A 20,962-nucleotide genomic window follows, 5' to 3' on the forward strand; every position below is an offset into this window, starting at 1 on the left:
TGAGTGGGATGTGTGAAATTAGAAGCCCAAATAAGTGGAGGTGTCTGGAAGTGTGATTGATGTAGTATGCTAAGCCAGTGTTATGAAATGCTTTAAATGTGTGGGTAAGGAGTTTATATTGTGCAAGTTTGATATGAAGAGCCAGTGGAGCTGGCTTCTCATACTCAGTGTGGTGTAATGTGAGTGCAGTTTGGGAGGTTTAGAGGGATTCTGGCTGCCAAGGTCTGAATGATCTGCAGCCTTCTGGGGAGTTTTTTATTGATCTCAGCACAGGTGGTGTTCCCATAGTCCCAATTGCTTGTGGCCTTGGTGTGCATGATGGTTTTTCTGGGTGTTTATTGGAAGTCATTTGAAAATCTTCCTCAGCATCTTCAGGATATGGAAGAATGAGGCTGTGACAGCCTTTACTGGTGCTGTCATGTCGATGACAATCCCCAGGTTCTTGGTGTGGGTGGTGGCGGTTCTAGCGCTGTTAGCCACCAGGTGGAGTCCCATGGTAAACTGTTCTTCGCAAAGATCACAATTTTGGTCTTGATAGTGTTCAGAATGCGTGTGAGCATAGCATTGATGGTTTGCAGTCCTCTGGAGTAGGCAGGGTGGAATCAGGGGCCTGATGGGGCCCAGGAGTGGATGGAATTCATGGTGCCAGTGGTTTCATCTGGAGTGATGATTTGTCACGTGGTTAGCATTATTTCTTTGAATAAGATTGGGAGGCATTTGGTGTGGTCTGTTGGGTTTAGTTGTGGGATGAAGTTGCTGTAAATGACAGTGATTTTATTGAATTGCAAGAGGTTGTTGAAGAGGTGCTGTGAGGGGTGATTGAGATGGAGGCAGCCACGGAGTAGATGAAATCCTTCACAGTGGAGAATATTTCTTTCCTTCTGTTGGTTCTTCAATTGATGGGGTCCAGTAGAGTGGCACATTTTGTGGTCTGGGTTATTTGGTACTAGTTTCTCAGTGCAGATTTGATTGCGTGCCTGTCTGTATTGTCGTCTATCTGTGCTCTAGTTGTTTGCAGTGGCGTTTCATCAGTCTGAGTTTCTCTGTGTACCAACTGTCCTGGAATATAGATCTCATTATACTGCTGTGTTTGAGGGAGAGCAGGGAGTTGGTGCAGTAGGTGTTCCAATTGTTAGAAATCTTATTAGGTTTGGGAATGCTGTTGCAGTGTTCAGGGTGGTGGTCAAGTCCTTGTCAGTGATGCTGTTCCAGTTTTGGTGGGCTGGTCTTCCACTGGTGTGTGTGCACTGGTCAGGTATGGGGAAGTTGAATTTAATGAGGGTGTGGGCTGTCTAGGAGACTAGTGTGGGCTTGCTGGCTCTTATGTTGTCAAAAGTGGTGAAAATAGGGTCTAGAATGTGTTCTTAGTGTGGGTAGGACCCTTTACTCATTGAGTGAGGCCCAGGCTTCCAAGGTCTTCCAGACTGAAGTTTAGGGCTCCTAGTAGAATGTAATACTAGCGTTGAGGGCAAGTGGTACAAAGAAGTTAATGATGGTGTCAGTGAAGTTGGGGTGTGGTGACTGTGGTCTGTAGATGAGAGTGCCTGTTACGGTGAAGTTGGCTGTGACATGGAGCTTGAAAGACAGGAGTTTCATTTTGAATGATAACATGGCTATGAATGTGATGCAACTGATGTTGTTCTTGTGGATGATGGCAATTTTTCCTTTGGGCTTGTAGACCCTGTCTTGTCTGGCGCTCTTGTAGCCGGGGTAAACTTCTGTGGTTGAGCCAGGTTTCCATAAGAAAAAGTGGTATGGGGCATTATTGTGAAGCAGGACCCAGGTCTTTGTAGTGTGTCTGGTGAGTGAGTGGGTGTTGAGGAGCATGCAGGACTGGGTGCCTCTGAAAAAGTGTGTTCTTGGGTGCTGTTAGTGTGGTTGCAGAGAGTGCTGGGCGTGGGTAAGCGCATTATATCTTGTACGAAGTGCAGGACAACACTCCCTCGGTGTTGTGTGGTGTGGCAAGGCAACAGTGTATGGAGTAGAGGCCTGGGTTGATGGCACAGCGTGTCTCAGCAAGGTAGCTGGTAGAGGGAGGAGGACCAGGGTTCCTATGTTAGAGCATAGTCCAGGAGCTTTCACGCTGAAGTCCCCATTCAGTAGGTCCTGAGAGGGTGCAGAAGTGAAGGCACTTCTCTTGCAGATAGATGATGGGAAATGTAGCCATGCCACTTCCTGTACAGATGGATGATGGTAAATCCAGTGAAGTCACTTCCTGTTCAGATGGCTGATGGAAATGAGCCCTCTTGCTTGGCGGCTTCTTTTTTATACAGTTTTGGTTGGAAACTAGTGAAGTCACTTCTTCTGAAGATGGATGATGGGAAATCGAGTGATATCACGTCCTGTGCAGATCGGTAATTGGAAATCCAATGATGTCACTTTCTGTGCGGATGGATGATGGAAATGAGTTCTCTTGCCTGACTTTATCTTTTAAAGACAATTTTGGTTTGAAACCAGTGATGTCACTTCCTTTGCAGATGGATGATGGGAAATCTACTGATGCCCCTTCCTATGCAGATGGGTGATGGGATGGGTCCTCTTACTTTTCTTCTCATTTAAAGACAACTCTGGTGGGAAACCAGTGATGTCACTTCCTGTGCACATGAAAAATGGAAAGTCCAGTAATGTCACTTCCCTCACAGGTGGATGATGGAAAATTCAGTGAAGTCACTTCCTGTGCCGATGTATGATGCTAAATCCAGTGATGTCTCTCCCTGTGCAGATGGGTGATGGGAAATTGAATGATGTCACTTTCTGTGCTGATGGATGATAGAAAATGTATGAGTATACAATTTTGATCCCCTTCATATTTAAAATGTATTTTTTAAAGACTACCTGTAATCACAACTCTTGATTCTGTTTAGTAATATTCTGTAGTGGCTTGTTATACAATCTAAGTAAAAGCAATTCACTAAGTAAACCTTCAATTAGATAAAGGTAAAAGGGCCCTACTCATCAAGTTAAGTATAAAAATAAGGTTGGAATTCTATGACATGCTTATGGATGTTCACAACTGTACAAGACTAACTACAACTTTTTTCACCCACTTCCCTCCTCTTGTGTGTGGGTGTCCTGCAACAGACTTCTCCACACTCTTGGTTTTGTGCCTTAGGCTCACTGTACGCTTTGGAGTCTAGTAAAGAAATGTCTGCATTCCAGAAAGTAACATTTGTACACGTTTTTCAGAGAGACCTGACCTTTTATACTTGAGGCAAGCTCAAAAGAAGATTAGTTTCCCCTGTGGCAGAAATACATCAAATGTCAGACTATCATTAGCAGAAATATCTTCGACAGAGTATTGTGTCTTAAATATTTTTGATGTAAATATCATCCCACTCGGTGTAGAGTTTTCATTATTAGCTCCAATGGGATGATATTAAGACATAATAGTTATGTTAGACTATATTTTTGGTTACTCTGATACCTTACTTTATGTGCATTAATACTATATCATAATATTTACAGCAAAGGGCAATCCATATTTTTTCTCTTCAACCCCCGCATGTGAAGGTGATCCTCAGAACAGCAAACACTACCCTGTTATCCAGGCCAAGCCTCATGCAAAGGTGAGCTGAGAGGCCTCTTGCGGTGCCGGAATATAAAGTGAGCAGGAGGAGTGACTAACAGTCTCTATCGCGCACTTACAGCGAAAGAGAAATTATTTTATTTTTCTTTCAATCACTCTTCGTTAATATTTCCTGGTCTTTCATCTCCCACATCCACATTTATCTATTAAGGTCGGGTAGTCAGGATCTGTGGTGGGTGCAGGAGGAACTTTCTAGCCAGACTGATAAGGGAGTTCATTTTTGTTTCTGCCTTTCAGACCTTCATATATGAGAAGTGAGGGACGGTGAGGCGGTTAACAATCATTTAAGCTGACGTTTATGTGATATGTACTGAGGTGTTAGCAACCTGCAAAGCCAAAACTTTCACATTTCTCTGCAGGCTACTGAAGTAAACCACTCAATGCTGTTTTTTCTTTATAATCTGTAGAAAAGATGGCTACTCATTTCATACACAGAAGTATCAAATGTATACTACGTAGAATGAACATTTGACAATACATGTAGGTATAATCAAGCAAATAAACGCTTTGAATTATGTTAAATTTCTGTAGCTGTGATGAAAATCTGAAACAGAAAGGACCAGCATGCAAACATATAAAATTGTGAATGAACTAGCCACGTATGAAAAGGTAAAACAAGATTCCTGGACATATTACATTTTCGGCCTTGCTTAACTGATGCCAGTTCTGCTACAGAGATCTCAAGACACCTTATCTAGGGCAGGGTAGCTCATATACTATGGTTCTGTCTTTCCATTCTGGTAATTGTAGTTATGGCATTTAAAGGCCTAACAAATATGGAGGGACAAGACAGGTGCAAAGAAATGAACACTGCAGGACGAACAACTGATACCGGTCGTAGAGTTAGGATTGCCTTGCTGCTGTCTGTAGAGTACCTGCTATGTCTGAATGATGCACTGATGTTCTCTCTACTGCAAGTGACCTGTGTGTTTGCATGTCAGGGAAACTATCACTGCTGTCTCTATTCCACTTGTTCTGATTTTGGGAGCGACACATGCAAAGCTGCTGTCTGTGCTGCAATCGTTCTGTGGATGTGAAAACCTTACACTCATGCTATTTTGTGTACACTGCTCACTCTCCATCAGATATGTTCAGGAGTGTGCAATAGAAGTCCAGACGTCATGCCCATTCAAATACTCCTCTCTTTGCTGAGATAACAGCAGATATCAGTATTGCACCATTAAAAGTATAGCAACCCTTCCGAGAAGCTCAGGTACTGGCCAGTGAAAAATTACCAGTGCTGCTGAGACGTTCCACTACTGTATCATTAAGTACATCTCTGCTGAGAATTCTGACGCTGCGAGTTTGAAACCGTTACTGACATGATATATTCTGAAACTGTCCCATTTCATGTATAGCAGTTCTTTTGAAACGTGTCCGTACTGTAATGTCTAGCGAGGGACCTAATTCACAAAGATATTTTCGGTTTTATGTATGTTTATGGCTGAGTGGCTGAGAGTACGTTAATTAATAATTGCCAAAAATTTGCAAAATGATTATTGGCAGACATAAATTGATTTTACAACTGAGGATTTCTCCACCACAGGAGTACATAAGTCAGCAATAGTAAATCCCATGCAAGGAGAAGGAGCTCAGCACTACACTATGTGGTTTACCTTATAAGTTTTTAGCACCCATAAACATATGCAGTTGTGGTCATTCAAAAATCAAACTCTTACCAATTCCATCCCTCTAAATGCAGGGGCGACTCCTCTGCTAAGGCAGAGGAGCGTCGCCCCACTGGTTTTTCCAAAAAGGATAAATCAATCGATAATAACGTACTTTACATTATTATCATTTTATTTTTCCTTGTAGGGTATGGCTGGTCTGGGCTGCAGCGAGGGGCCCCGAGAAGAGCAAAGTGTACACAAAGTGCGCATGTCTTTTTGGACAGCAGTGTTTGGCCGGCCAAAAAGACATGTGCACTTTGCACGTTCTCTACCCGGCTGTATAGCACAGCTGAGTGAAGAACATGCACAGGCTACCACTTCCAGTCTGAGCATGGAAGCAGGCCACTCAGACTAATCACAACGCTGCTGTTGTGATTGACTGGGAGCCTGTGCAGCCAGGAAGAGGAAAAGGATGGAGAGGAGACAAATGCGTCTCCCCTCGAATGTAAGTGTTTAAAAAAAAAATTTTTATGTATTTATTTTTTATTTATTTTTTTGTGTTGTAATTTTTTATTACGTATAACAGTAGGTAACATACAGTATAAAGTACAGTAGAGCACAGCCTCACAGGGCAAGTAAATAAGCCATATGAATAAGGCTAATAAACATCAATTTGTGCACAATATTATCCAAAAAAGAAACGCAACAATATTGCCTGAGGTACGGCTGCAAAAACATGGTATGTACATCAGTATCTATGGAACCAAACAGTGTTGGGGAGAAAGAAAGGAAAGAAGGTCAAAAGGAAATAATAGTGATGGGGGCGACCAGTGACAGGGGACAAATCAGTCAGTACTAAGAAAGGGGAGGGGGAGGGAAGTGGGAGGTGGAGGGAGGTGGGCGGGGGATGCAAACCTTTCAGAAATCTGCTGACAAGGGGGGGGGGAGAGATCGGCTAACAGGTTTGGACAGTATTCCGAAGTGTATCCGCCGCACATGGTTCCTACGCCTCTGTGTATCATCTCCTCACTCATTTAGGATTGATGTGAGTAAATAAACATGCATTTGACACAAGCAGGATCCGTCTCGCAGCAGAAGCTATCGGACAGTGCATATGCACGGACAGGGGGAGCTGTTCCATGATAGTTGGGTAATTCGAGAGCGAGGGTTGCAGAGGCAGGGGTGGTAGGAAGGTAGAATGTCCAGGTCTTGCAGGGTTAGTCGGGAGATGGCCAGAGAGAAGAGAAGAGAAGGACAGAGGAAAAAGGAAGGAAAGGGATCTGGTGTCGAAGAAAGGGAAAAAAGGGAGAGCATCAAAATAGGAAGAAAGAGGCGGGAGGGGAGGGGTGGGGGAGGAGTGAGGGGGGTGAGAGAAACCAAACGGCCAAGTACAGTGATCCCAGAGCTAGGAGAACAAAGTGGAGGAGGTATGGAAAGAGAAAATGATAGGGGTGGGGGATGGGTGGCAAAGGGGGGGAGAGGAAGGGGAGAGAGAGAGAGAAAGAAAAGGAAAATAGGAGGTGCATAAGTTTGTCTTGGGAGCAGCAGTAGTGACAATGGTACAGACTAGACGTAGGTAAGGAAGGGGGCCCATACCTGAGCAAAAATGGCAGCCTGGTCCTGAAGGTTGTAAATGACTCTCTCATGTGTGGCTATGCTAGTCATAGCCTCAATCCATTCCTCTGGCGTAGGGGGTCGTGGCTCTCCAGTATCGTAGAATACATATTTTCACAGTTGTTAAGGCTGTATACAAGAGTCTTTTTTGCAGTCGTAAAAAAGCGGCGAGGGAGGCCGTGTCATGAAGCATGAGCAATGAAGGAGGTTGGAAGCAACATGGAGTCCACCAGGACATGCTCCACCGCCTTCCATGGAGGCTGCACCAACCAACAGCTACTGCGTACGTGAAGTAGATCACAGTGCGGATCTGCGCAGCGCCAACATGACGCATGCGGAAGAAGGCCAGTCTTATGTAGCTTCACTGGGGTCCAGTACCAGTCGTGGAGTATCTTGAAGAGGCAGAACTTTAAGCGAGCCTCTCGTGTTCCTCTGTCCAACGCTTCCACCATGTCTGCCCAATCCTCCTCTTCAAAAGTCTGCTGGAGGCGGGTTTGCCACTGCAGACGCAGCTTATCTAGGGCTGGTCGGGAGAATAGATGACTAATAAGGACTTCATACAGGCCAGCCATAACACCCTTATGCTTCCCCCATGTCGTCAGGTAGACTATTATAGATGAGGGTTGTAGTCCCCGACGGCAATATCAGGGTTATGACGCATACAGCGCTGGAGTTGTAGATACTTCCACTTCTGTGTAGGATGGAGACGGAATTCCTCCCTCAGACTAGTGAAAGGTTTGAGCCTGTCAGTCTCCAGCACCTGATCTAGGTGAGTTATACCGGCGTCCCTCCAATGCAGCCAGTTGAGGGCTATTCCCCCTATGTGCATGCTGTCGTTGTGCCACAAGGGAGCCTGGGTGTGGAGGGAGGGGTGGACCCCCAGGAGGCGGTGGGCCCTCTGCCAAGCCTCGCCCGTCACCTTCAGAATCGGATTCGGGTCGTCAGGGGGGACAGAGGTCTTCGCTAAAGCCCATCAAGGCCTCCTCTGTGGGAGAGCAACTCCCTCTCCACTGATACCCACTGTGGCGACTCTGCAGGGTTAGACAATGTGGCAACCAACAGTGATAGATGGAGGGCTAGAGCGTAATGTTCCACTGAGGGGAGTCCCATTCTGCCATGTGACCTGTGTGCCATTAGCTTGGCCGATGCTAGACGGGGGCGCGTGGATCCCCACACAAAGGCTCTGACTGTGGCGTCTACCGACCTCAACGTGGAAAGAGGTATCTGGAGGGGGAGAAGTCCCAGTACATATGTGAAGTTCGATACTGTGACCATTTGCACTGCCTGCAACCTGCCCCACATGGAGAGGCTAAGTTGGGCCCATTTGTCAAAGTCGAGTCTCATATTTGCAATGAGAGGATCTAGGTTGTCTGCCGTCATTCGTTCCAGGCTGGGGTTAACAAGGACCCCCAAGTATTTAAGACGCTTTGGGGTCCAGCGGAATGAGAAGCCCAGGATCACCTACTTCGTCGTCCCTCGTGACAGAGGGAGAGCTTTGCTCTTGTCCCGATAACCAGAAAGAGGGGCAAAGCCATCTATAATCTCCATAAGGGCAAGCAATAAGCAGTCCAATAAGCAGTAGGTCGTCATCAGCATACAAGTAGAGTTTAGAGGTGATGCTATCCAGTAGGGGAATGCCTGCTATCCCAGGGGATTCGCGAATCGCCAGCAGAAACAAAAGAGGGGAAAGAGGGCAGCCCTGCCTTGTTCCCCTGCAGATAGGAAAAGGTCCGAGAGGAAGCCCCCACAGTTGACCCGCGCCGTAGGATGGTCGTATAGCAGACAGACTTTGGAAATAAATTGGTCTCCCAGGCTGTATTTTGTTAGCGTTGCGAAGAGGTATGGCCATTCTATGTGGTCAAACGCTTTTTTGGCGTCGAGGGACAATGCTAAGGTGGCCTCAGGGCTAGCCCGAACCCCCAAAGCGCGTGGCATAGGGTACGAAGATGATTCCGTGAGCTGCAGCCCAGCACAAAACTGACCTGCGATTGGTGTATGAGGGACGGTATAACCTTGTGCAGACGGTTTGCCAGAACACTGGAAAATATGTTAATATCGCCGTTCAAAAAAGATATGGGTCAGTAACTGCCGCAAAGCAGAGGGTCTCGGCCAGGCTTTGGTATGATAGCGATTACAGCGGCATTGGATATCGCACCCAGTGAACTAGTCTGACAAGCTTTGTCCAACACCCCATGTAGAACGTCAATCGTTTCCTCCCCGCCCACTTGTAGAATTCCGCTGGGAATCCATCTTCTCCAGGCGACTTATGATATGGGAGACCGGAGACGACCTGCGGAATTTCCTGACGGGTGATGTCCCCCCACAGGAGTTCCCGGCCCTCGTCGGAAAGTGAGGGCAAGGCGACAGTACTGAGGAAAGCCTCTATCTGGGCAGGAGAGGACTGTGATTCCGAGGTATAAAGACGGTGATAAAAAGTCGCAAATTCACCCACTATATCCTGCAGGTGCATGAGGATCTCCCCCGATTGAGCCTTAATGGCCGGTATAGCTAGGATCACCGCTCTCTGGCGAAGTTGTGCAGCCAATAAGGGGCCAGCATTCTCCCCTTGTTCGTAATGCCGTCCCGGCAAGCTTTGCAGCGCATATTCAGCCTGAGAAGTAAAGAGTTCATTCAAAGCCATACGGGCTCTCTCCAATTCCCTGCAGGTGGAGAGGGAGGGGTGAGCTGTGTAGTGCTGCGTCAAGCGTTCGATGTCAGTTTCTAGGGTCGCTTGCCGCGCCGCCCTGTCCTTATTTGCTAGTGCATTGTCACGCATCATGTGTCCCCATATCGTTGCTTTAGCTGTAGCCCAGGTGACCCTCCTAGATACCAATGACCCTAGATTGTCCCGGATGTATGTGGATGTGTGTGCCTGCAGCTGCGTATTCCCCTGAGGAGTTCGATAGCGGTGGACAGCGAATCGCCATGGCTTGCGGCCTGGGGACACCATGCCCAGCTGAATGACTAAAAGAAGCGGGGGATAGTCGGACAAGCCCCCACTCAGTATGTGAGAGTCCTGCGTGTGTGCCACAAGGCTGTGTGAGATGAGAAAGTAGTCCAGTCGGGATTGGGTACCATGGGCTGGGGATCAGAAGGTATATTCCCTATCACCAGGGTGTGTCAGTCTCCATCAGTCCACCAGACCGTTGTCGTGTATTACGTCAGACTGTAGGGATTTGTCTCCATTATTGATGGTGTCCAGAGGCCTGGTCCTGTCTAATATGGCTTCAAGGGTCAGATTTCAGTCTCTGCCAATAATGTACTAGGAAGCTCCAATCTCCGATAAGAGACGGTTGATGTGGAGAATTTTTTTTCTTTTGGGACCTATTGGAGCATAGACGGATCCCACACAAAGCGAGGCGCCTCCTAGCTTCAGTTTGGCAAATACATATTGCCTCTCTGGATCAGCCCATGATTTGGTAACTGTAAAGGGTAGGCTCTTTCGCAGCAATATCGTAACCCCGCATTTCCGCAAAGCACCACTCTGTTCGTTCAGCAAAGGGGTGCTACAGCTGGACAGTGCAGTCCCCACCCAGTCCCTTCACAGTTTATCAGATTCGTGCCTGGTCAAGTGGGTTTCCTGAAGGAGAGCTACATCCACCCGTTTGGTATTATGGTACGAAAGTATTTTCTTCCATTTAATGAAATGGGTGAGGCCATTGATGTTCCAAGAGACAACCCGTAACAGGGCAGGCTGGGCTTACGGATGTCCAGTCATGGGGAAAAGCTAGAAGGAGCGGCAGGGCGAGAGATGCGAAGAGGTGAGGTAGAAGGATAGGGAAGGGGGTGAGGGATACGGGCATTATATAATATAAGACTGAGAGAATTGTGAGTGGGGAGAAAACGGTGTGAAGGAAGGTAGAAGGAGGAAACGTCAAAATAGAAAGAGACACCAGGGAGAGGAGAAAAAAGAAGAGAGCAAAAGGCGGAGGGCAAGAATACAGAATATAAAGTGTGGGGGGTAGGAGGAGAGGAAGGAGGGGGAAGGGAAAAAGAGAGGGTATGAGGAAGGGGTAGGTGGGAGACCGGGGCAAGGACAGGCAAAGAAACAGACACACCAGAGCAGGGGAAAGAGGATAGTAAAGAGCAAAAAGAAAAGAGAGGAAGGAGGGCCAAAGAAGAGAAGAGTTGAGGAAGGGAAAAGAAAGGAGAGAGGCAGGGGAGAGAAGAAAAAAGGGAAAGGAGAAGAAAAATGGAGAAACCTAAAGCCCCAGAAATCCTAAACTTTAATCTGCGGGTCTATACCCGGACCTTACTAGTCCCAGGGCAAGGCAAGGCCGGCTGGGCCACGGCCAGAAACGGGGGTGCAGCGCAGGGCCACCATTGTCCATTTGTACTAAGTTCCCAGGGTCCCAGACCTGGGTTCCTCCAGGAGGGCATGACACGATGAGATGTAATTTGATCTGGTATCCCTTAACAGGGGGCAAGACAGCGCAGCATCACACAGCTGGCGAACAAGCCCACTGAGGGGGGCCGAGGGATGCCGCAGCAGGGCCAGCAATCCCCTCCTGGAGAGGATGGGAGGAGGGTGGAAGGGGGGAAAGGGCGGGGAGGGAGGGGCAGCGAAGGCCGAGATTGTGTCAGTGTTGCTGCATGCATATCAGGGTGGGGAGAGGAAAGGGGGGGAGGCGGAGCAGAATGCAAATAGAAAGAAAGAATAGAGGGTGCAAAGAGCAACACGAGAGCCCCAAAAGGGGATACAACAGTGAGAACAATCAATCATCATTATGTTAACAGCCATAATATTAGAGTAATTGTGGGGCTACTAGGCCTAAGGAGCATGTATTGTCCCACATACCATCAGTCTCAACAGGGTCTGGACAATCCTCATGAATCTACTCGACCCTCACATCATGTCTGTAAGAAAAATGTGTTTGACGAGGATAACAAAGGGATAACAAAACATCCAATATTGTGCAGGAATGAAAAAAAAAAACCTCTACTCAGCTAGCTGATGGGTCAATGAAGGGTCCGCCATCCCCAGGCTCTCGGTTCCTGCAGTCCAATAGGGTATAACAAGTTCAAGTGGGCTCCGCTGGGGGCTTTAAAGGGTAGCGGGATTTGTCTCTATCCGCCACCTGCGTATGGCGCGCCACCGTGTGCAGCACATGTCCTCTGTCATCTTGGCTGTGGAGGAGTCTCTCCAATTCCCATCCCCTGGGGCAGGAGAGAGAAGGATGGTGGACAGACCCTGACCCTCCTGGGGAAAGGTCGCGAGAGGGAGTGTTCTGATCTGCAACTGTTGTATCTCGGTGTGGAGTCGAGGTGGAAGGGTCTGTGAGTGACAGGCCATCCAGTAAGGAGCATTGGTCTTCCGAGTCATAGAAGTCTTTGGATTCGCCATTTTATGTTATCCACAATCACGCCGGGTCGAACAGGCTGTATTTCACCTTCAGCTGGCGTAGTCGAGGGCGAAGGGCCAAGAATGCCCTTCGACGTTCACTGGTTTCCTTGGAGAAGTCTGCCGATATTCGGATTGTATGTCCATCCAGCTGGCAAGGACCTTGTGTATGCGCTTTCTGTATAAGTTGGCGGGCTTGTGCATTGCGAAGAAGGCAGGCTATAATTGGTCGGGGTGGGTGTCCGTGCCGGGTCTCCTGGGGCCGAGTCTGTGAGCTCTTTGGAAATCCAAGGGTGGTTCAAAGGTAATACCAGTCAACCTAGGCAGCATATCTCGCAGGAATCCATGAAGGTCCTCTCCCTCAATATCTTCAGGAAATCCTAGAAAGTGGACATTGTCCTTCCGGCTCCTGTCCTCCAGGTCTGTCAGCTTACTGCGGAGACAGCGGAGTTCCTGGTCTCTGTCCTGGAACGAAGAGGTGTGGGCCTCCACTGTTGACACCCGTTGTTCCAACCCCAGGACGCGGGTCTGAAAGCTTGCAATTTCCATATTTCGTTTCCGCAGTCCATGAAACCATTGCACTATCCATCCCCTCCAATCTATGGCCAACTGCGGAAATTTCCTGGAGGATACGTTCCATACCGTGGTGTGTGGCAGATGGCTGTGCCGCCGGCGCAGGAGGGGGGGGGCTTTCATCTGGAGTAAAGCCTCAGAAAAGAGCAACTGTCTCACCAGCTTGCCCGAGTTCTTGTGGGACAACCGTCCGCCTGGCATATCCGGCCCCTGTCGCAGAGCCTAGTAGCGGCTGTGTGGGGGACTGAGGGTCCCAGGGATCCTCTCACAAAGCTGCAGTTGGTCCCACTTCGCGTGAATGGGCAGATGGGTGGGAGGGGGGATAGGCTGAAGGGCCACGGATCCCACAGTAACGTGGCCAGTGGGTGGCTCAGTCCCAGCGGGGTCCATGGTGCAGTCCGTGCTCTAGTAATGGAAGGAGGTCACAGCTCAGATGTAGAAGGTGTCTGTCCGTCGCGATAGCAATGTGACGACAGAGCGCGGGCCTCAGACTCAACGTGCAGGGGCAAGGGTACTCCGCTAGGCAGGGAGCACTGGCTCCTTATGCGTCTTGTCGTGGGTTGTCTCCAGGAGTTCCCTGCAGCAGACGGTGCATCCCTCCAAACCAGGCCGTCACAATGATGAAAGAGGGAAGGGGTGGGTGAAGCAGGAAGCACGGGTTCTGTTCATCATCTCAGTCACTCGGTGGTAGACACCCAAGGGTCCCGGCAAACTCTCAAGGGGACGGCTTTGAGACCTAGATCCCGCATAACCCCTCCGTTGTCACAGTGGATCTACCAGGCCTGTCCACGATAACTGGGCAAAGACAAAGTCCAGAAGGTAGCCCAGCGGGGGTGTCAATCAAGCCGTAGTGGTAAACTCTATCTTGTGTTTCCCGGCACTGCGCCCAGCTCCGTTGAGGTCTCTTCCAGGGCTCCCAGTTATCGCAAGTAACGTGGGGGGGGCGCGGGTTTGCTAGGTCCAGCAGGCGTGGCAGGGCACCCAGCACTAAGAGGAGACCGACCTGCCCCTCCTTCCTCCGTCACGGCCCCCAGTGGTCCACCGCCCCTCCTCCTTGACAGCAGGATGGGGGGGCAGGCAGGCGCAGGGAAAGAGTAAATGGACCCCCAATGGGGGGGCAGAATCCCGCAGGACCCCCAACACAGCGCAAGTCCTTCTGCGGCGCCCGGCATCCCTCCTCTGCAGCTGGAAGGGCGGCGTCGGGCCCGGTGCAAAAAGCAGGCCACAAGGGGTCAAGGCTCCGAAGCTCCGTAGTCCCGAGCCCCCACCGCAGGCCGTGCACCAGCGGCAAAGTGGGAAGCCGGTCAGAGCGGCGGTGGGGGGGAGTCAACGAGGTTTAGGTGCCCAGGAGCGCCCGCTCCACTCCTGGGCCGCCAGGTCATCCTCGAAAGCGCCAGGCTCCGAGAGTACTGGAGGCCGCGGCTCTGGGCTCTCTCCCAGGCCGCTCCGACGCGGCGCCAATCACTCCGGCGCTCCTCAGTCCCCTCTACACCCCCGGGAAGAGGCTCTGTGCCCTCGCAGTGCCCCCGTCTCCGGCCCAGGCCCAGTTTAGGCGGCCATCGCGCTCCGTGGCCAGACCACACGCCTTGTATTTATTTTTTAACCCCCGAACCCATCCATTCACATCCTGTCAGACCCGTCCAGTGACCGTCGCCACTGTCTACATAGACTAAAAGTCATTCCAGCCAAGAATTAGACATTTCCAGGATCGCAAGGTGAACAATCTCCCCAAATTTACTGGGGGTTCAGAGGAAGCACTTTTTCCATGGGGAAAATGTTTTCCGGGGAGGGGGGGATTCAAAAAATGGGCTTTTGCACTTTCAGCTGCCTTTCCACTGTGCACAATTGTATGATTCTTCTATAAAGGATTGACTACACCCTAAATGTAATCATCAAATATCTAATTGAACCTGAGATGTATTTTATTACTTTTCCTCACTGAATTTTGCTCTTGGTTGGTGGGAGGTTTAACGGTAGGCTCCGGGGTCCGTAAGTTGCCCTCTTCATCTGGGCTGTTATATCACGGAACCACGGGTGCCTAAACCACCCGTGGCTCAACGAGGTTGGAACAACGACCTCATTTTAACCACTAATGCCTTTACCACAAATGCGTTTACAACGATTTTATTGTTGTAAACGCATTTGTGGTAAAGGCATTAGCACTCAGCATGCACGACCCAGCATGCTTCCACCCCAGACGCCCACCCCATCCTTTAAACCTAAACCCTGACCCCCCTCCCCCAAACCCTAATCACCCCCAGCCCCCCACCCCACTCCAAAAACTAAAAATACCCTGAGTCCCCACCCCACCTCTAAAACCTAAACCCTGCCCCCAAACCCTAATCACCCCCAGCCCTCCCCCAAAAAAACAGCCCCAGTCCCAGCCCAACTTACCTCCTCCTTCACCGCGTCCACTCCGACTCCCTTCTGTACCTTAACCATGCATGTACATTGTTCAGACATGCTTGGTTAAGGTACCAAAACCAGGAAGTCCTGGAAAACTAAAGCGTTGTTTCGCTTTCGTTTTTCACAACCTTGTGGTTCCGGACTCGTTCTTCCGGGTGTTTCCCCAACTGGGATTTCGATTTCAAGTGAACGGATGAAAAAGTTGGAGTCTTGTACTATGGCCTTTTTGGTATTTAATCTACAAAGAGTGACAGCATAGAAATTAAGAATTGTATGCAGAAGTATGACTATTTTGATGAATTGCACACTAAGAAAACATTCTCATGTATGGGTTCACACTCTGAATCGTTTGTGTCTGCAAGCAGCAAACATGATAGACGTAGTAGACTTAGAAGCGAGCAAAATTCAGTCCTGTAGCATTTTGAACTTGAAATTAAATCTACTCCATTCGACGCAATGTATGCAACCTAATCCCTTGCTACCAGTGACATTGCTGCACATCAGTGTTTTCGAACAGAAAACCTCCAATAACCTGCACTGGTGCTGATGTTTAGAGTTTAGCAAAACGTACACTCTCACACAAATGGCACTCAGTTGATATATATACTTGCAGACTGGAGTATTGTTTGCAATGGTTGCTCTGTTGAAATGCTGAGCATAAAATTTAGGTGAAGGGACATCAATATACATTTTTCAAGTGGAATACAGGCATTGAGGTTCTAAAGCATATAGTATTAATTGGTGTTATATGTTTCAGCCCGGAGTAGGTACAAACTATTATTTTCATCCTACATCAGACAGGTTTATATTGAAAAGTTTTGAGATAAATAATTTGAGCTTCATTTATTAATATTAACAATACAGGATTTAAAAATAGGATTAAACAATAAAAGGATTTAATAATATTTATATATTTAAAAAATCAATTCGGTAGATTTTATTAGTTGTTTCAAATACAGTACAATAGAGGTGCGACCTGACCACCTGGAAATCGGCTGGCATCTAAGTGAGCTCTGCTGTGTCTCAGATCCGTGTGTCTGGATATCTTGCCTAAACGAATGAATGAATTGAAAAACTCTCATGTCAACAAGCCAGAAATGTATGTCCTTGAATCGGACTATTATGCTACAACAACCATCAGAATTCAGGTAAGGTTCTCTCCCTCCTTCATGGATGGCGGACCAGACACTGAAGATCACAATGCTTGAAGACATAGTGGCGCCCCTGTTGGAGTGTGTCTTTCAAAAGCAATATTAATACGAAAAACTTGCAATATATTGTGTGATGAAGCTGCATAGAAAATGTGTTAACATAGAAAATAATGCACACGTTTGAAATGTGCCCACAGGGAGTGGCTACCAATGTATACGAAGACTAATGGAAAAGGCTTATTAATTCTGAATTTTATGCAATAATGTTTGAATTTGTATTAGTATATCATAATTAGGGTTATGTACTGAGAGTTGCTTTACTTAACACGAAGGGCTTTAGCTTAGCGGGGGTTTGGGCCTAGCTGCCTGACCTCATATTGAATTGTATTTTCTAACGTGTAATGTGCTGTTTTTCCTGAAGGACACAAAGCTGTATTATTCCAAGAGCCTAAGTGTGTAGCCGTAGAAAATTCTTTCTCATGAGAACTGACTTGCTCAAGGCGATGTTCTTGCTAGATGCAACAGTGTAATTTGTAACAGGTGCAGGGTTAACGGTACTAGGAGAAGAAAATGAAGACACTGACTGGAGCGCGAAGTGTAACATTTTCTACCTGACATTCCAACCGTTGAAGACGTCAATAACATAAACCAATCCATGACATGGGAACTGTGAACTGTGGAAAATTCTAGTAAGGTGCTTACCAAATTATTGGACAGAGATAATGATGCACCAAACTTTATCCAATGAGGTATTAGGGAATAGTTAGACAGTTTTGATTTAGCGGCGTGACTCAAGAAGAAACCATCCATTTTGTCATTTTCTCCAAGCCCATATTTTAGTTTTAGTGTCCTATCACCTAAACCATCCCCTGCCCACCTTTTGCTTGATATTATTTTCTACTCTATCTGAGAGAGGTAATATATTCCTTAGCTATTCTATTCCAAGACTTTGTCCCGCTCTATCTCTGCTGATAGTGAATCAACTGATGTCCTGAAGACGAAGGCTGACGCTGCTTGCTGATCTGTTGGATTGGTAACTATCCGATCCAAATTGTGATTGTCTGTTTGCCTGTTCTTTCTAGGTATCAACTGCTATTTTGATAGGGGCCTTAGTATAGATGTTTTCTAAATTCATGTTCACTAAATGTTTTGCATGAAGCCCAACGTGCTAATGCTAATTTGAAGTTAGTTAAGGCATCCACTAATACCATGTACAAATAGACAAATGACTGAGTTCTTGCTTTGTTGACGCATGTACTAATGAGACTCTGCTAATTTGATTCATATTAAATGTTGTGTCTAAATACTGAATGAATATAGTCTATGTCTTGATTAAGTTGTGCTCTGATTTCTAATTAGAAGTGCTTCTGATGTGGTTTATTGATATTGCAGTTAACAGACATGGTATTAGATTGTAACTAATAGGGAAATGAATATCTTAACACTTAACTAAATTGGTGTGGTTATTCATGGCCGAAAGGTCATGGTGTGTTCAATCATTGATTCCTATTGATTGTTCTATTGAGAAATTGATTGTCGTTATTGGTTGCTCATTGATTTATTGATTGGTGATGCCAAAGAAATGTCTCATACTGGGAAGTCCCCAAACGTGGTCCAAAGGTTTGTCGACCTAAACGCGTCCTCTTGTAAATTTACTTATTAAGGCTCTGAGGTGCTAACACCCCCAATCCATTCAATGGGCGTTTGCCGCACTGCTCCTGGTAACAATGCCGGGAAAGGCTGGTGCTGCTGTACCCAGTGTCAGTATTGTTGTAAATCACCTCATGGCATGCCAAAAGTATCAATGCACTGGGAAGTGAGAGTGGGGCTCAAGCACAGGCACTGACCATCAGGTGCACCTCTAGTATGAACTAAAGACCACCACCCTGGTTGTGATCTTGGAATCGAAAACCCAGTAGTTTCATATTTGCCGGCAACGGTCTTGAATCTGGAAGGGCACTTATTGATAACATCATTGGAAAACATGGCGACGGCCGTTTTAAATTTGTTGAATTAAGACAGGCTCAGACCTTCCTCAAATTATTCTACTACCAATCCTTTCCAACCGCTCCATGTGCAGAGCTCAAAAGAAACTACACATCATTATCGAATCAGCATATTATCTGATGTTGAAATTATTTTTGGAGACGTGTTCATGATATTTAAGAGACCTCTGAGCCTATCACGCTATAACAGTACTGGAGGCCACCAATATGCTACTAATACAATTCTATACATCCTCCCCTGCATAAGCCTCGTGCTTTCTAGAGAAAAGAAAAAATCAAAGGAGAGCCTGAGCTCTGCACAGACCAACAACAGATTTGTGCTTCCACTCCCATACAGCCTGCCAACGATTTCGTCTATGTCAGAAACCACACAGTTACTATTATTTGAGGTGATATCTGGGAAAAACAAAACAGAAATGCAAACGACTGCCGTCAATATGGTCACATTGGACTCCGTCATAATGGAACAGAAATGTATCAAACTCTCTATTGCCACAAAGAGTCTGCTGTAGATGCCAGCAGAGAGCTTTAATCAATGCATATGTAGACTGGCACATTTTTATCACAGCTAGTTAATACAGGCAAGCACCTAAATGACATTGAAGATAAAGTACTATTGGGATATCGAACTGTGGAATCTGCAGAAGGAGAACATCTACGCATAGAAAATGAGTAGGAGAGACGACATTCTTACATTTGGAGATACAGAACTGGAAAATGGGGAAAATATGGCATCCTTACTCACAACATTCATAGGACTAGAATTCTCCTCAACTGTGGATTTTGAGAGCGCACATAGGATTTCTTTTTTTACAAGACAATACAAGAATGGTATGCCCAGATCTATTAAATCTGTAAAATCATAGAAACATCTAAACAAGTTGTGCCTGGCAACATACAGATCACAGGATTTCTTTTGCAGCTGGTGATTTTTCTCAATTAATTTAAAAACTATGTAAAAAAAATATAACATTGCCACCACTACTAAATAAATGGGAGATCAGATATGGTCTACTGGGACTGGCAACTATGCTAACTAACATAGTTGAAAAATCCAGAGAATAATTTGAATCCAAACATTTGGAACGTTTCCTAAATTCACTGTATTAAAACACCCCACACAAAGACTGGATCAAACACCTAATGACATGGTGTCAAATAAATGAATAATTTACAACTAAATTAAATCTTCAGTATACTGTGACCGTTTTCTTTCATACTGACATGGAACCAACTTCTCTAATGAAGCCTGAGGATGACTGCAAAAACTGGATGTATTTCCAAGTGACAGCACAGAGACATCTTTTTGATTGACGACTATAACCCACGTGGTAATTAGACAAACATCAAATTCTCTAAATGTTACCACATTACATATCATATTGTTTCGGGACAGCTGAAAGCTGATAGCTGAACATACTGACACAGCTACATTTGTTGTTATATTTGTAATTAAGACTATATTAGTATAATATGAAACTATTCTGAAAAACAATAAGGTTTTTAGATGTAAGATATGACATGGTCATGCCTGAAGAAGTGTATTAAACAGACATGATGAGAGGGATGAGCCAAGAGGAACTACCTAAACGTATGGCATGCTGCCCTTTGAAAAAGAAATAAACCACGTAAGGGCCAACCTAGCACCACTGTTGCGTTCTGTATTAAAGAAGAAAGTGAATGATCAATAGTGATGTATTCTGGCAAAATGTTACAAGTCTGCTCTTACGAGGGTAAAAGCTAGACCAACCATGCCTGTCTTCTGTTCCAGCATTATTTCGGTATAGCGCTCTGCCTTCAGAAGGTCTGTCAAGGAAGGCTCAGAGGGATCCTCTGCCACCAGCCCTGGGGGGGAGGTCCGCATGCACCTACTCATCCCCCTCGCGTGAGCACTGAAAGCATATTTTGACAGCTTATGCCAACCAGGTGCTTTCTGGATCTTGTTGTGCACCATTGAATGTCACCCAGCTGCAGTGGCAGATGCACCACATCAGGCACCAATACCTTGGGCTTGCCTTCCCTCTGGAGCTCTCTTGAAACAGACCAAGGAGGTTCACGTACCTCATTCCCTGGTCCCTCATTCCAGCTATGTGTCCTGTCCTGATGACAGCACCTGCCAGGCCAATAGAGTCAGCAGTTGTCGCTCCCTCCAGGGTCACTCGCCTAAGGTATACTGATATGGAGGGCAGAATCACCTCCGTATCTGGACCACAACAACTCACCTCAGCCACCTTGTCTTGGGGCATTACAAGCAATGTGTCTGTCCAGTGCCTCTATGTATGTCGCATTCCTCCTGCCGACTCCTTATGTGGCCATGCCTCTCTTGCTCAAATCCCTCTCCTCCTCATGCTGCTGCCAGTGGGATCTGTGCCGTCCACCTTCCTGCAGATTCCTTCCCACACAGGATTCCAACTGTTGGAAACCTACCACCGTGACCAGGGGCGCCACCACTATGCCCTTCACACTTCAGTGGGTCCCGGTCCCTGGGGCTCACTCCCCTGCAGTCAGCTCTTGCACTCAGCAGTCTCTGATGGGCATGACTGGCCTGTCTAGAAGGTGGTGCTTCGGCCATCTGCAGCACCCAGCGGCCTCACCATGTCCCCTTCGACAAAGCTTAGGTGGCCCCTCTGGAGCATTTCAGGGCCACCTAAGGGAGCTTCTGGCTCATCGTCCGG

This window comes from Pleurodeles waltl, chromosome 10, assembly GCF_031143425.1.
Source record: "Pleurodeles waltl isolate 20211129_DDA chromosome 10, aPleWal1.hap1.20221129, whole genome shotgun sequence".
Taxonomy (NCBI): Eukaryota; Metazoa; Chordata; class Amphibia; order Caudata; family Salamandridae; genus Pleurodeles; species Pleurodeles waltl.